The sequence below is a fragment of the Haliotis asinina genome, chromosome 4 (assembly GCF_037392515.1).
Source record: "Haliotis asinina isolate JCU_RB_2024 chromosome 4, JCU_Hal_asi_v2, whole genome shotgun sequence".
Classification (NCBI taxonomy): Eukaryota; Metazoa; Mollusca; class Gastropoda; order Lepetellida; family Haliotidae; genus Haliotis; species Haliotis asinina.
In genome coordinates this window covers 34,933,859-34,952,086 of record NC_090283.1, presented here as the reverse complement: position 1 = coordinate 34,952,086, position 18,228 = coordinate 34,933,859, and the positions used below count along the sequence as shown (strand labels likewise).

The window sequence follows — 18,228 nt, the reverse complement described above, 5'->3', positions numbered from 1 at the left end:
TGGTATGTGATCCCAACAATACAGCTATAACTGGGGTCAAGGGAACATGGGAGATAACTGCTGACATATGAACATAAGGACATTGTTCCAGGTACCTTCACACCTTCAAAATGTGTATCATGAGCTAATCCTAGCCAGTCATCCATGCAGTATTTATTGATATTATTGACTGGGCCAAACGTTTCTTTAGGGTGGAACAAAAGATGTTCATAAGACTTGTACCTAAAATAGGGTTGGTTGGCTATTAACTGTATTAGTGACAGATCTCTATAAAATTCCTGCATAATGTTATCATATGCTATGTTCCTAAAGCCTACGTGCATTCATTGTCAAGTAAACTTATTCAGCAATGAGTGTTCTTGGTAGGTGAGAATGGAAAAGAACACAAGTTAATCGAAAAGCAAATGCTGGAGACAGTGGAGGTGGGTCAGTCACCTAGCTGACAAGTGATGTGGGTCCACCCTACAGATGACAGGTGGGGTGGGTCATCCACCTAGGTGTCAAGAGGTGGGTCCTCCCTTAAGGTGACAGGTGAGGTGGGTCATATCTCTAGGTGAAGGGAAGTGAGTCACCACTAAAGGTGACAGGAGGTGGAGCATCACCTCCATGTGACGTGGGGGGGGGGGGGGCACCCCTCCAAATAACGGGCAGTGGAACACCTCCCTAAACGACAAGGAAGGTGGATCACCCCTCCATGAGTCAGGGGAGGTAGAGCATCCCTCCAGGTGACAGGGGTGGTGGAACACCTCCCTAAATGACAGGGAATGTGGATCACCCCTCCATGTGTCAGGGAGGTAAGCATCCCTCCAGGTGACAGGGGTGGTGGAACACTTCCCTAAATGACAGGGAAGGTGGAACACTTCCCCTCATGAAAGGGGAGGTAAGCATCCCCCCAGGTGACAAGGGTGGTGGAACACTTCCCCACATAACAGGGATGGTGGATCACCCCTCCATGTGTCAGGGAGGTAAGCATCCCTCCAGGTGACAGGGGTGGTGGAACACTTCCCTAAATGACAGGGAAGGTGGAACACTTCCCCACATGAAAGGGGAGGTAAGCATCCCTCCAGGTGACAGGGGTGGTGGAACACTTCCCTTAATGATAGGGAAGGTGGATCACCCCTACATGTGTCAGGGGAGGTAAGCATCCCTCCAGGTGACAGGGGTGGTGGAACACCTCCCTCAATGACAGGGAAGGTGGATCACCCCTCCATGTGTCAGGGGAGGTGGAGCATCCCTCCAGGTGAGCACCCATTTCAGGTGACAGAGGTGGTGGAACATCCCTCCATGTGACAGTCTGGGGTTAAGGGATGGTGTGGGTCTGTGTGGAGATACAACAATCTGGAGCAAGAGGGTGTGGTGAGATTGAGTATTTAGTTTGAAAACATTCTTGGGGGTAGAGGGATGGTGTAGGTACATAATAACTCCTTACAACACAAGAAGGTGTTCACTAACATCATTGTTTTGGCAGAGGGTGGGTAGCAGACAAGGGTAAGATTTTGCAGATACATGCAATATTCAAACAGAACCAAACATCAATACACTTTTTATAATTTCAGGCATGTATCTAAACCAGCTTCCTGCCATCAAGTTGACTTTTTGATACACTTTTAGTGATCCAAAACTTGACATAACAGATAACTCAACAAGAGTTTAATCTTTGCACGGATGTGTGATTAAGTAATATGCTGACCAGAGGGGTTTGTGTTAACTATGCTCTGCCAAAGACAGTATGCATTCCACACAAAACATAATCTTTAACTCTTAATGTTGAATTCTCCCAGCAACATACAAAGTTCATTTACCGAGTGGATGTGTATCAATCATGTCTAATAGGTTGTACACATGAAAGAGCAAACTACATGTCAAACAGTGGCTAGCATGTCCTGATGTGCCTGCAAACAGCGAAGGAGGAGAGACAATCAATAATTAGGGACGCAACAATTCTTTCCAAAAAGTAATGAATCATTGAAAAGAAAGCACACAAAAGACTAACCTCACACATAAGCATAAGGGGTTTCCACACTGAGCAGAGAGAAATATAACAAGCAGCACCTTAGACTAACAGCTAGTCTCTGAAATGAACATATTTTACTGAAAAAACATCCATAATGAACAAGAAATAATATTATGAAATGGAGCTCTGAGACTTTCTTCATTTTCTTGAAGCTATGGAAATCTTGACTTGCCACATCTTCTAGACTTGCGTGGGCTTTCTTGGATATTTATATTTCAGGGTCTGTACGACAGACTAGCAGCATCTCTGCACCACTGACAGCCCAGCCAGTTGAAGCAGACAAAATTAGTCTCACTGATGGTACTGTGTGTGGGGTGGGGGGAGACACACCAGCCAGCTGCAGTAACTGCAGGAGACATCACTTGCCTCGCTGATGGTCCTGTGTAGGGGACAACCCAGCCAGCTACACTAACTGCAGGAGACATCACTTGTCTCACTGGTGGTCCTGTGTTGGGGACTCACCAGCCAGCTGCACTAACTGCAGGAGACACCTCTTGTCTTACTGATGGTCATGTGTTGGGGACAACCCAGCCAGCTACACAACTGCAGGGGAAACTCCTGTCTCAGTGATGGTCTTGTGTGGGGGACATGCCAACTTTTCTTCACTTCTTTGAATAATGCATATAACTACCTCACATAGGGTATGAAAATTTTCATTAGCACTCTTGACATTCAATGGAATTGGGCATGTTGAATGAGAACATTTTATTATTTTATGTTGGGACATAAATCAAATAAACCTAGATGTGAAATTTGAGTAAACATTTGGTTTAAAAATTAGATGCTATTTTCCTATCAAGATTCTGTAAACTATCACAATTTTAAACATTAACTGCAAAACATTTCAAGCCCATGTTTAAAAATAATTACAATGTCAAATGACACTGCTTATTGCCACTGAGCCTTCATAAGCTACACATGCATTATCTATCACTTGTCACCACAGAGTAATGCAGTAGCTGAGTAATATGGGTGTGGTCCAAGTACAAAGTCCATCCATTACACTGAGAGGGACCAGAACCAAACACACAAGATACACCGGATCAAAGCACCTGTCAAATCACAATAAATTATAAGATTGTAACATAGGATTAGGTTCACAGGTGATACCCATGAAAAAACGCCTCATTAGCGACAGTTATGCTTGTGAAGGATTGCTGAAATGCTAATATATTCATAACTCAGTTTGACAACATATGTAGGACACTGGAAAGGGCACCCACCTTAAGCAGACAGTAAAATGTACTGACAAAGGATAGATCATTTCATCCTATAGATATTCAATGAATACTGCAGTAAGCTAAAATCAGAATCCTATAAACTGCTCTCTTTCTTTCTAGCAGGTGGACTCCAAATGAGCTGACACTGAACATGTTAACATTTGTTTTTATACCTTCCACACTTGTGAATGATATGGATCTGTGTCTGTTGTCCATTGTCAGTTGAGGTTAATATCACCATATAATCTAACAGGCTCTTCAAATAAATTCAATCTTAGTCCTCTCTTAGCCTGGTTCCAAATGTCAGAAAGGGTAAAGATAGGTTTTCATCAGATAAATATGTGTTTTTCATTCATAAAAGACACAACAAAATTCTGTTGTTACATTATTAGATATTTGTTAAATAAAATCTAAAACATATTTAATGAGTCACTGAATTAAAGGTTGCGTAAACACATGACACAGATTGATGTAAGCACAAAACACTCTATTGCCTTATCACAGATGTCGTCCCCTTGTGGGTCAGCATAACCTTTGTCAGGAGTATAAATACCACTGCTTGTGTATACAAAGATCAAAATGAGGCCCCACCCACCATGATAATCTGAGCAGCAGGTCTCGACTAGATGGGTGTGCATGTAGGTGCACTCACACGGTCCATAACCCTGTCACCCACACATCATCTCTACCTACACAATCCAAGGCTACACCAGAACACACAGCACTGTCCTTGTCAACTCAAACTCAACTGTAGAACAGTACCAGCCACTGAGCATAGTTCCAACACTAACACACTGCCTAACAATCAATACCTTCTCTTATACACCTTACCTACCATATACACCTAGTCCACATTAGCGCACAGCTTTTGTGTCAATAAAGCAGACGCATGACAATAAGTAGACATTCACCTACTGTGATCCTCTCCTGAAAACATGCCTCTACAACACACACATTGTACATGAATTATGTTCATCATGGTGATCATAAGGGAACATGCCACCTGTCCAGTATACCAACAGATAGAGAGACAGACCTTTTGTACCACTAAATCCAGTATACCAACAGACAGACAGACAGACAGACAGTTTGTACCACTAAATCCGGTATACCAACAGATAGACAGACACAGTTTGTACCAGTAAATCCAGCATACCAACAGACACACAGTTTGTACCACTAAATCCAGTATATCAACAGACAGGCAGACAGTCTGTACCACTAAATCCAGTATACCAACAGACAGACAGACAGACAGTCTGTACCACTAAATCCAGTATACCAACAGACAGCTATCTCTCATCTAAATCAAGTACATCAACACAGAGTTTGTCTTAATGTGGCACATTAACTGACCACATGTAGTTTGTGTCAACAGAAACTTCCTGTCTTGGCCCGACATGTCAACATACAGTCTGTACCACTGACGTAGTCTGGTACCAAAACAGACAGTCAGTACAACTTTATTCTGATCCTTTTGCGTGTACATTGTCAACTTCTGTCTGTCCTGTTCTGATCCTCTTGTAAGTACATTGTCAACTTCTGTATGTCCTGTTCTGATCCTTTTGTAAGTACATTGTCAACTTCTGTCTGTCCTGTTCTGATCCTCTTGTGAGTACATTGTCAACTTCTGTATGTCCTGTTCTGATCCTCTTGTGAGTACATTGTCAACTTCTGTCTGTCCTGTTCTGATCCTCTTGTGAGTACATTGTCAACTTCTGTCTGTCCTGTTCTGATCCTCCTGTGTGTACATTGTCAACTTCTGTCTGTCCTGTTCTGATCCTCTTGTCAGTACATTGTCAACTTCTGTCTGTCCTGTTCTGATCCTCTTGTCAGTACATTGTCAACTTCTGTATGTCCTGTTCTGATCCTCTTGTGAGTACATTGTCAACTTCTGTCTGTCCTGTTCTGATCCTCTTGTGAGTACATTGTCAACTTCTGTCTGTCCTGTTCTGATCCTCCTGTGTGTACATTGTCAACTTCTGTCTGTCCTGTTCTGATCCTCCTGTGTGTACATTGTCAACTTCTGTCTGTCCTGTTCTGATCCTCTTGTCAGTACATTGTCAACTTCTGTCTGTCCTGTTCTGATCCTCTTGTGAGTACATTGTCAACTTCTGTATGTCCTGTTCTGATCCTCTTGTGAGTACATTGTCAACTTCTGTCTGTCCTGTTCTGATCCTCTTGTGAGTACATTGTCAACTTCTGTCTGTCCTGTTCTGATCCTCTTGTGAGTACATTGTCAACTTCTGTCTGTCCTGTTCTGATCCTCCTGTGTGTACATTGTCAACTTCTGTCTGTCCTGTTCTGATCCTCCTGTGTGTACATTGTCAACTTCTGTCTGTCCTGTTCTGATCCTCTTGTGAGTACATTGTCAACTTCTGTATGTCCTGTTCTGATCCTCTTGTCAGTACATTGTCATCTTCTGTCTGTCCTGTTCTGATCCTCTTGTCAGTACATTGTCAACTTCTGTCTGTCCTGTTCTGATCCTCTTGTCAGTACATTGTCAACTTCTGTATGTCCTGTTCTGATCCTCTTGTCAGTACATTGTCAACTTCTGTATGTCCTGTTCTGATCCTCTTGTCAGTACATTGTCATCTTCTGTCTGTCCTACTTTACTATTTACATGCAGAATATGGAACTCATTTTCCTTATTCCTTGGGTTGGAATCTCCCCAAGCATGACCTCAATCAGTTCTTTGGAATAAACTTTCCACATACAAATCTTTGAACCAGGAAAAACAAAGTGGATTTGTTGCATGCACGGGACCACACAAGCACTTAAAACAAGCTGCACATTCAGTGTGACCATCGTCCACAGTATCTACAGCTCGATGAATCATGGAGGCCATTATCATAATTAAGAGCTGAGAGATATCCAATCAAGTATCCTCGATCAAGTATTTGTAAGGATGGTTCCTTGTACTCTTGTAATTTATTGATGACTTGTGCATTAATCAGATCTGCCACGCTACTAGCCTGCCTTGCTCCACAACACAGCCAGCATGGGCAGTCTTCCGCACGTATCCATTCAGACTGCATCAGTAGTCGTGTAACCATAGGGGCATGTATGCTGCACATAGTCCGCAACCCCCGTGACCTGTGACCTCTACTGCACTATAATCAAGGATGCCTGCACCTCATGAGCAAATGAGCTAAAGGAAGGGACACAAATTGTCAGGAACAAAACTGGTGAAAAATGTAACAAATAAGATAATAACTCCAAAGACCTTTTACCAGAGGCTGTGTAACAATAAGGAATTTAAGTATTGTCTAGAGAAAACTGTCTGCAGCATGGACATCTAGAAGGATAATAATGACTGTGATATATTTGTCAGATCATTGTTTGTTCAGTTTGTTCAATGATTCAAAATTTTCTGGACTATAAATAAATTTTGACAAATTCAGTATGCTGTGGTTACAGAGTAGGGCAGTGTGTCAGGCATAAACTGCATGTACTGCAGACCGGCTAGAGAGAGAACTGTATGTCACTCCAGCAATACACCTGCACTACAGGGACGCTCCATGTACAGGCTCCAAGGTGTGAATGTGTTCATACACCTGCAGTACTGGGACACTTCATGTACAGACTCCAAGGTGTGAATGTGTTCATACACCTGCAGTACTGGGACACTCCACGTACAGACTCCAAGGTGTGAATGTGTTCATACACTTGCAGTACTGGGACACTCCAAGTACAGGCTCCAAGGTGTGAATGTGTTCATACACCTGCAGTACTGGAATGCTTCAAGTACAGGTTCCAAGGTGTGAATGACACCTGCTGCCAAACGTTTAACAGGATCAACTTATTTTAGAAGCATGCAGGAAGGAAAAACTATCCATTAAAAAAAGGATGGATCTAACATGGCTATTTCATGCTCACCAGTACTGCTTGATGAGAGTTGATATTTATAGTCTCCCTGAGCAGCATAATCAGTATCTACCATGAATATAGATGTGATAAACACCTCTTGGGTGACATCTCAAACCATTTCTTCTTTGGGTACTGGAAACACAAATTTCTATGAAGAATTTGTGAAATTTCCAATGGCTTCACAACCACTATCAAATATACATGTTCAGAAACAAAATCTGAGAATGAACTAATGCCTTATCAAGACAACATACCCAAAAAGGAAATTATACTACAAATATGCCCTGTGAAAAACTGCCCTGTCTTATATTGTTCTGACCTAGGGGCATTTAACACTGAATGAAACTACAAAATGAAAAAGAACATGAAAAGTATTACCTACACTAACTACTGAGACAAAGATCATAATAAACTTAACATATAAACATTAAACAATAAACTGAACACTGGTTATATGTGTCATGTTACTACAAAGACATCATTCATTAACAAGCTGAATTTCAAGTTGCCATTGAGCCGTTCTGTGACTGAGAGGAGCATGAAGCCATCTTCCATTTATGCTCATGGGTGTAAATCTATATACATATTCACACATCTATTTGTAGTGTTAGTGTTGTTAAAATCTTAATTCTCAAAACGAGCAAGCATAAATCATTTTTTTTAAATCCTTGGTGGAGAGAATTCCATAGTGTAATTCTAATATCATTGCACAAGAGTGCATGCCCTTGGTGTAGTCTATATGGACCTACACTTGGCGCTAGCCATAACCAGAGGAAGTTATTGTGAGAGTACTCATGACATGATTCAAAGGCTGGAATTCACATAAACCTTTCTTATATATCCAGATAATATACTACCAGTGGAAGATACTGGTATGTCCAAAAGTACAAGACAGGTACTAGACTGAGTCTTACCCCATCATACAAACAATGGAAGTTTCAGTAGCGCCAACTGTGACAGCTATCTGTGGATATTGGCTGTACAAAAACATTTCCCAGTGCTTTGGCAGAGCCAGTCACAATCTACAACACTTTAAGTTCCCTGTAAAAACTGTGCTACTGATGTCATGATACACACATTATCAGATCAATAGGTGGGGTAGTGTTTGAAAATACCACTGTATTTACATGTCGTATCCTGTATGAATACATCTTTGGTCTTCATGGAGTGGCATCTTCCATGAGAGAGTCTTTGTGGTCAATATGTCACAGTTCCACACACAAGTAGTGAAACACCTTCCAATATCAGTCTACATGGTCTATATGTCAGTTCCACACACAAGTAGCGAAACACCTTCCAATACCAGTCTAAATGTGTCTACATGTCACAGTTCCACACATAAGTAGCGAAACACCTTCCAACACCAGTCTTCATGGTCCATATGTCAGTTCCACACACAGTTGTTGAAGCACCTTCCACAGTCTATATTACCTGAATGTCAAATACAGTTCCACACACAATTGTTGAAGCACATTCCACAATCTATATGATCTGAATGTCAAATACAGGTCAACATACAGTTGTTGAAGCACCGTTGCTGAAGCACATACCATGATCTATATCATCTGAATGTCAAATGCAGTTCGACACACTGTTTTTGAAGCAGCTTCCACTAACAAGTCTACATGATCTGAATGTCATATATAGTTCAACACATGGGCTCTGAAGCACCTTGCACAACCCATCCTACATGGTCTATATGTGATATACCATTATTTCACAAATGAGATAGAGACCAGCAAACAATTAAAACATTTCTTGCAGACAAGACAGCATAGTAATACCTTTATACCATAATTCACTTCAGAATCTTCCACATTGCAATATTTTTTCCTCTACAAACAAACATTTGGAGTAAATAAAACATAATCTGAAAGTTCAACTGTCCATTTTAAGTTCGCTTCATTAGAACCACAACATATACATTTAGGGTCAGGGTCTTAATATGCAGAATATAGGATCTGCAGGTACAAAACATCCAAGAGTCTGTGTTATGCGATGTTCTATAACTTAGCACCCAACATATCACAATTACTATAATTAGGGAACGTGAATTGTGATATGATGCACTGCAATACATTTGCCAATACACAGCTCTACTTGTTTATATATATATACACTACTCCATGAGAAACAGATTACATTCAGGGACATCTGATTAATAGACACATGTTAATTCATGTCTATTATGTATGTACAATACTTGCAATGTACAATTAAGTTTAAACCACAGCTGTGCAAGAAAAGGAAGGTCTTTCTCAAGTTTAACAGATGTTTTATCTAAATTGTTGAGTCACAGACTTATAATGAACTGCTGGACACAATGAACTGTTTGGGTTTTGACCTAAGGTGGAAGTGAACGAGGTAAGTTTTACGCCTCACTCAGCAATATTCCAGTTAAATAAGCTAGTTTTCTGCATCCATGCTTCAACATTTATGAATCATCATAACTCCATATGCCATGAATGGGAGTCATGGACATATTTTTGGGAGTCAGATATGCAGGTTTTCTGTGTCATGGCAAACACTGCAAATCTAAATACCTTTGGGTTCTACATTTGATTGTTTGTAAAGCAGATCCATCCCAAAGAATTTAAATATTTTTATCTGATAATCTCCCACAACATGGTCTGTACGGTCTGTATGGCCCCACTCTTGCTAGACACAACCAGAGTAAGTTATTGTGTGAGTACTCCTGACATGATTCAAAGGTGTAAATTCACAGAAACCTTTCTGACATATCCAGTTACAACACACTGCCAACTGAAGACAAGGTACAAAAGTTACAAGATAACCCATGTATGTTTCACATTACTAAGACTCATTGTAATACAGGACAGATCTTATGGATACCAGCTTCTTTATAAATTTTTCACAACATGAAATTGGTTATTCCAAAGACTGATATTTCCATTTACCCAAGATACATTCAAACTTCAGTAATGAAACATTTTAACCAAGTGAAACAATTAAAGGGGCACGAATGTGGAGCAATTTCCGTGGACTGGTGGTTTCTTTCGTTTTTGTTTTTCTCCCTGGAGTACCCAGATGATATCCTGGAATTCGTGGCTGGTTCGTGATCTCTGCTGCACCTCCCATATGCGCAATTGATAGTTTATGTGTAGACTTATCAACAAAGATGAAGTCATTTTACTTTGTTATTATGAAAACATATCAAACACCTTGAAGTTTACTCATCTGCCAGTGATATAAAAAAAACATGTTCGGACTAAAAAATAACAAAGTCAGTGTAGGTCTTTATATTTTGTCTCATAAACCTAATTAGTTCCTTGGAACATTTGTATGCATTTTGAAAGTTAATAAAAAAAAAATACACGGTCTGCTTATACTTACAGTGAATTTCTAACATGATTTTAATATCTAAACATTGTATAGATTGCCAACGTGAATCATATTTCACACACACCCTATTCGTGACCTAGTGCATGTTTTCTGTAATACAGATTCTGCTGAATGCTACAAGAAATAAATTAAAACAAAATGCAAATATTAAATTTAAGACATATGAAAGCAACAACATCAGGCTATTACCTCGTTCAGGAATGTATCCCTCAATATCCACATAAAAGAATGATATTCCATTCATCTGCAGCTGGTAAATAATCCTGCTCTATGTCTTGTCTCTTTCAACAGCCTAATATGCGAAAAAGTGACACATCGTTTGAGAAATTTTCACACTGGTGTATACATAATCTCACTGGTCACCCAGGACAGCACACCTGGCAACTAACTGTATGATGTCTGCCATTAGTTGGCCAATAATGAGCAACAATCAGTCAATCAAGGCAGTGGTGGTTAATTCTTTGTAGGAAGGATATTGTTTTTACACTCGTACTTTATGACAGGGTGTATTCAGTATAGATTACGTAAATCTACACTCACAAACACTGCCTTTTTGACAAATCCACTGAGGAAGTAATTAATCAATCAGTGTGTTATCAGTTAATCCTTTGATCAATGTTTGTTTTTGTAACTTACATGCACATATTAGATAACATGCAATACATTTGCCTATACAGACCTTAATTCATAATGTTGAGTATTTACTCCAGACAGAAGAAATGCCAAATGGGAACCTATGTTGAGTAATTTTATTGGTGTTAATTGACCATCAAGTGAATGATGACAAATAACACGTGTAGGTTTATACCATCAAACTTGAGTTACAGGAAGGAAGATGTAATCTCTGTGTCGCATGTGACCTGAAAACACTTTTGGGCCGAAACTGTTTTGAGGATACCAATGGAACTTCATTGTTACATAAGAAATGCACATAGGTATTTGCTGTGCACATGGGTAAATCGGTATCAGGGTTGTTGCGTAAGAACATTTTCAGATTTCTCTACCAATGGCAAAGTCATTGTTATTAGTTTACGAATTCCGATAAATCACCTGTGTGTCTTTTATTATCATAGATAATAAACAAGGGTCGTAGCTACCAAAATTTATGTATGATGTTTGCTATGACAGCTGGGCCAACCCTCAAAACTATCTAAATATAAAGCTTTGCAATCTTTCGGACTTATATGAAATAAATGACTTGCTACGTGTATGCAGACATCATATTTTCACATGACATGATTAAATATCGAGGTAAAAAACACAGAAATAGGATCAAATTGGATCAGTCACTATACCATCCAGACTTCAGAAAAAAACTACATTGCTGGGATATTTTGTTACAATCATATAAGGAATACCATAGATATTTTCAAATAACGGCATGTGATGGGCATCCGGCTTCCTCACTTTTTAGGGTGAAGAAATTCTGCTAATGTGGACAGGGGCCCAGTCCCTTTGTCTGTCACGGTCAAGGGAGCGGGTGCTGACCAGTTTGCTGCTTTGTTTCGTAATTAGACCGTTGGCGAGAAACATTATTTGCTCCGCATCAGTGCCCCTTTAATAACAAAAGTTGTACTAGTAAATCAAACTTTGTGACGTTGCATTATCTGAATACATGCCATACAGAGACAAGTATATATGGTTGGGGTGCTGCATTGTCGCGGACATGTGTCTCCTGTTGAGCCCTTATCATCCTTCATTAACACGAGATCTATTATGCATACTGGTAGAGACAAGCAGTAAAGTGATCCAAGCAAGATATCCACAATAGGTCACTGTCAACAGCTCAATGAAACCCACTGGACGCCCGAATGAGGAACATCAAAATGATGATGACAACTCACATGCTGGAGTTATTCAATTAGTGACATCAATGAATCTGATAGCAAGTGTGAAGCTTGTGTAGTAACCATCAACTACACAAGAGACGGGACTTCCCCACCACCAGCAAATACTCCAATCTCAGGCCGGGCGTCCTCCTGGGCCCTGCGCAAGGGGAGGGCTGATGGGGGCTGCCCCTGTCGATACCGGCATAGTATGTCGGCGACAGGGTGCACACATTACCACGATCATTCCACAGCTATCTCTTGGGCTTAGATGAGATCATCTTTGGTTGTATGAAAGTGTGGTAAATGTTCATATATCTACAGGCATTGATCGTGTAAAGCGATACAATATAAATAAATATAAACGATCGATATTCGAGAATAGAGATCATATTCCAGCCAAGTGTAACAACGGTGTACGACTTACATTGAATATGATGGTACTATGAGGTAAAAGTTTGATGACTGTGAAAGACACGGCGCACCTGTCAAACTGACTTGAAAGGGTGTGTGGCAGGTAAATGATGGCGGCCTACTTCGATTAGGAAGCAGGCTAGACAAGACCGATCGCCTGTTGCGTTGCCGACCGACATTCGTATTATCTGACACTGATACAGAGCTAAATCACGCAGTCGAGTGAATTTACCTGTGTGGACTATGCGAAGATTGTTCTTTTCCTCAAAATAACATGTCCACCACCTGTCCAAAGCCGACTGTCACTGTAAAGTCCTGCGTTGTCACATTGAGGTCACACCCATGTAAACCAGTCTCATTCACACAGTAGGAGCACAAGCACCAGTGACGTCATCAAACCCGGTGGTCTCTCACACCTGAGCATTACTGTGTCACTGGGCAAAGCCAGTTCACGTGCATTGGTGCTTTTCTTTCACATACATATCGTTTACTATGTGAATAACTCTAAAGGTGCGAATGCAGCTTTCTGTTTTATTGTAAGCGCGTGTTCTCGTGTCCCCACACAACCCGGCTCGAGCCCCAGTGTTGATGACGTTTATCCCGCAGACAAGATGATAGCGGTCTGACAACTAGTCATGTCTCGGATGACCGGCAAGTTTCAGCAGCACAGATAAAACCATTCACACGACAAACTGGCGAGGGTTCCTTTTTTTCACTAGCGGCAATGTGACTTTGAAATAAGTATCAAACTGTATTGTAAAACAGTCATATGTAAGGCGTAGCATTTGGTCGATCACATGAATTGATGCCAGATATTTCAGAGACACGATCACGATCAATGCGTCATTACAATGACAGCTGACTGCAAAAAGGCGGACATATATGTTGAAAGTTAGCTAACGACGCCTTGTGTAACAGATCTTATCACGTAAAAGTCGACATAGATGCGTGTGATATAGCTCCGTCCACCCTTTGATCTCGGGTCGACTTAACAGGTTTCTCCCAACACTCTGCTCTTGTGTATGAAGTGTACAACACTATCAATAAGTGTAACAAACAGACGAAAGCGTCGTTTGTCCAGCACACACGTGTAATCTATATTCAATGAGATTGTCATTCTTACTTTTCACCGAGTTTCAAGTCAGGGCGGGACATCTGTGACCATGCTGAGTTTAAAACGCGAGCATATAAAGACGTGTGTACATTGTGACGTGGGCACACTGTCGACACTGAGTGTTATAAATCTACATATATATCGGAAGAAAGACGCCGTCAGAATGGAACGGTAATATCTATACTAAAATCTTCACTATATTTAAAGACTAATGAGGTCCAGTCTGTAAGGTTGTATCTTTTTAAAAAACAATTGTGTTAAATGTTGAATAACTAGACTCGAAGTAAAAGGTAAGTTCCAGCAGCTCGAACTCCAACTGCTATATTTGTATGTAGAATGACTAAGCAGACCTCCTAGTCAGTTCTGCCTAGTTCGACTAAACCGTTTTACCGCATATACCGATCGCTGCACACCAGCTGCACTCAGGCATGATCGAGCCTGTCAGTTCACCCACTTGTCTGTTTTGCATAACTTGTCTTAGCATCGTTTAGTTACATGGCCTGTTTCCCAAGAATTTAAGAGAGATAGTCATCCATAATGTGGAGAAGCAAATGTATGTCCGCATGTTGGCAATGCTCTATATGTTAACGTGACCGGCTCGATGCACATGGACGACTGAAGCCACGTTCACTCTGCATCAAAGTGCATGCAGACATATGCCTAGGTCGACGAGATTGGGAGCTCGATAGTTAAGCCGTTCAACTATACGTTCATCATACACAGCTAGTATTGTACATCATAAGGGTTAATCACGGGAGTTAACCCCTATGTCAGCAAAAACTTATGTAGGTATGTATTACCTTCCACTGACGGATGGTCAATATATTACCCTTCACTGACGGCTTTGAAAGTCATCACAAAAGCACTTTTCTGTGTGTTAATAAAAATGTTTCTTCCAGTGCTCTGCTTGGTGAAATTGGTAGAACCCAATTGTGCGTTAAATATTACGGCAGATGTATCAAATATTGGTGCAGAATATTACGTGTGGACGAAAATCAACATCCCAAATCGTGTTATGAAATAGTAAAGCTGCAAGATGATAGTGGCAGTGGCAGCTGCACCTGGCTTACGATGTACGGCTACTTATATTCCGAACTGGATTTTCTTATGTTTGGATTGCGCAGGAATGTGGGAATATAGAGACGTTTACGAGAGAATTTAGACAAAGATGCCGATATACTAAAATACAAAATTGGCATTCTAGGATAACATCATCATCCTTTCTAAAAGACCATGGAGCAATCAAATCCTCATTGGAACCTGAAAATACATACTGGAACTTTGTAATAACGTTGTAACTTATTCTGAATACACCCTCAATGTATTACCTTCCACCGACGGATGGTCAATATATTATTATCCTTCACTGACGGCTTTCATCATAAAAGCACTTCGTAAAGCACTTGCTAACGTTACCAGAGTTCTCGCATCACGTTGATATTGGTGTCATGTGTCATGTGACATTTATATTAATCAACAGACGTCAAGTGTGGATTTAGTGGTCACAAGTTTGCATTTCACCAGCCATGGTGCAGCATTGAAAGATGGAAAGGCTTTTCTTCGCGGAGTCAAACTTTGCCGGACCAAAAGAAGACAGAGCTGCAGCCATAGTCATGTGTTTTCTTAGTTGATAATGCAATATACGACCTGAAATGTGAAACTATTTGTCAGCATCAAACCTACAAAGTATGCCTACTATTTATAAGGCGAAATGTGTGTACATGGTTGTATTTTCTCGTAAACTAAGCTGGAAGTAGTCGTCTCTATGCACAATATCTACTAATTAATCTACTACCGATATTTAAAACAAAACCTCAAACCCCACATTTAAACACCAAAATTTCAAGAATTCTTTTTAATGATGGGAAGAAACGCTTATTATATCGAAAACATATTACTCAGTAGCCAACAAATCACTCCTACTCGTGTATATGGGTTTGCCAGTCACCGTTGTTGTTGCTGCGCAAAATCAATGAAGCCAATATGCAAATATCGTAGTAATGTAGTGATACAAGTTATACTGACCGTGACCCTATATTACCCTTTTCGAGAACGGACAATGCCCCATCCATCTGAACCTGTGCAAAGAAACTTGTTTTATGTCACGTGTCTTGGTAACAGTCTAATGCCTGAAAATATGTGACACTTTGGATTATAGCACACGTGACAACTATGTTCATGATGATACGCTCAGAAAAAACAGAATCCACTGAGTGTGCAACAGTCTTGTCAACGTGTTGTTGGCTAATCCATTCAACTAAGAGTTTTTACTCAGTCGCTTTACGCCAAGATGTGGGTGCATTCCTCCTGATTTAGTAAACCTACATATATAATAATAATAGTCCAGTTAATTATACAGCGCTCATATCCCGGCGTTGAACCTCCTCACGGCGCTATGTACATTACTATCCCCGGTCACAGAATACCATCATACTATCCGATACGTTTTTAACTCCCTGGGGATCATACAGCCTTGCTGCCTGTTAGGCGCAATGAATGAATCTTTCTCATTACCACCAGCACATCCTCACGGGTACCCATTTGACAGCTAGGTGGCCTGAGACATTGTGGATTTCTCGTTCCTGGATACTAGGCACATCTGCCTACCCGAACCAAGGTGCCTCCACCGGGAATCAAACCCGGTCCTTCAACGTGATAGGCAGACGCATTACTGCTGCACGACGGCGCTCCATACTTTTCACAATTCCACATGTTAGCGGTTAGTTCAGGGATGATATTTGTAGGAGTTCAGCTACCATTCAGCACTTGCCGTGCTGTCATATTACATAAATGAAACGAGTCGAAGAAGTGAATTCTGGAAAAATTAAGTCACTTATACATATCAGCAGTCGGTTAAACGTTTGGAATGAAGCGGAATCGGGCGTTTAATGAACTCGCCGGCCTTCCGTGTGCACAACACATCCAGGAGGACATCCACATGGTAGGAATCGATCACAGCCATAAATATCTGTAGATCATTGTAATATGATGATTTGGGCAATAATGAATCGCTAAAAATCACGATTATCAAGCGACGGAATGCGGACTACACTACTGTACTGTTTAGGGGCCACCTGTATGAGAGATCCACGTCTTGACACCCCACCCCCCCACCCCTCACACACACACACACACACACACACACACACACCTTGCGATATGAAAGCACGGACGTCAGTAACAACACAGAACTCCAAGTTATATACTGCACGGCATGGGGTTACCGAAAACTATATATTAGACGATAATGCAGTAAGCTAAGTTGTCGTATCTGGTCACGCACTGCCGCGCGTTACACAGGATGACATATCTTCAAAAGCAGTCGTGTAGCCCAGTAATTACATACAAGTGCGTATTTCCGAGAGCCACGCTCACAAACAGGCAAGATCCGCACTTTAACGTAATTGACCCTTCCTCCGATTGTAGCTGATAATCCCAACAATGTGCAATATTCTCATGTTCTCAGTTTGCAATAAAATTATACTAATATTCCTGCACACACGATAGACACTTTAGCGACCTATGTGTACAAGGTGGTCTCAGCTGTCAAACAGTGTTGCCAGTGTCGGCAGGCAGTACTAACTGTTATATCATATGTGTATATAACTTGACCCATACGTACATCAAAGCACACCGCAGGAGGGGTGAACGGCAGGAAATATACACCTGGAAATTAATCAAGCAACACCCCAATTTTTTCTATTGGAGCAACTTTGAAGTGTTCTGACAATCAAAATATGCCGGGTTGATATAGTTTGACACTTTTTTATTCAACAGACGATCTCTGACAAACAACTTAAAGGGAAAAAGTATCAAGACTTTGCTTTATTGCAACGAAATCCAAATTCTTAAAACTGTCTTAAATTCATGAAAAAATGGACACAATTTACTATTCATCCACAGACGTTGTTGTCAGGTGTATTAACACAAATGTCACATGGAAAGAAAGAACAGTCATCTGAGAGTCTGCACACCGACTTTCATCAATATCTAGTGTGTCCTCCCTGCGCACGCACCACCGATTCCAGACGCCTCCTCATTCCTTGGATGAGTCTCCGGATCTGATTCTGGGGGATCCTGTTCCACTCCTCATGCAGGGCAGCCGTCAATTCGTTGAGATTATGGACTGGTGGGTCTCTCTGCCTCACACGACGGCCAATAAAGTCCCACAAATGTTCAATGGGGTTGAGGTCAGGGCTCATGGCAGGCCATGGAATTCTGTCAATTGCATTTTGCCGCAAAAAATCATTTACAGCATGCGCCCTGTGAGGTCTAGCATTGTCGTCCATAAATATGGGTCTCGTTGCCAGAGGATGGTTCTCAAAATGAGGTACCACAGCCCTGTCAAGAACCTCCTGTTGGTAACGAACACCGTTAAGGTTGCCACGGATGGTAATGATATCCAAC

General features: G+C 41.0%; 1 protein-coding gene across 2 annotated transcripts in view; it reads right to left on the bottom strand.

Moving 5' to 3' along the window:
• LOC137281506 (myosin-VIIa-like) overlaps positions 1-13,072 on the bottom strand; it is a 62,611-nt gene extending 49,539 nt beyond the window's left edge. The window contains exon 1 of one of the 2 annotated variants that reach the window (XM_067812770.1): positions 12,940-13,072. The gene's annotated coding sequence lies outside the window, so the exon portion shown is untranslated. The remainder of the gene's footprint in view (positions 1-12,939) is intronic. The other variant, XM_067812769.1, reaches the window with a different exon arrangement.
• Between the last annotated feature and the right edge of the window lie 5,156 nt (positions 13,073-18,228).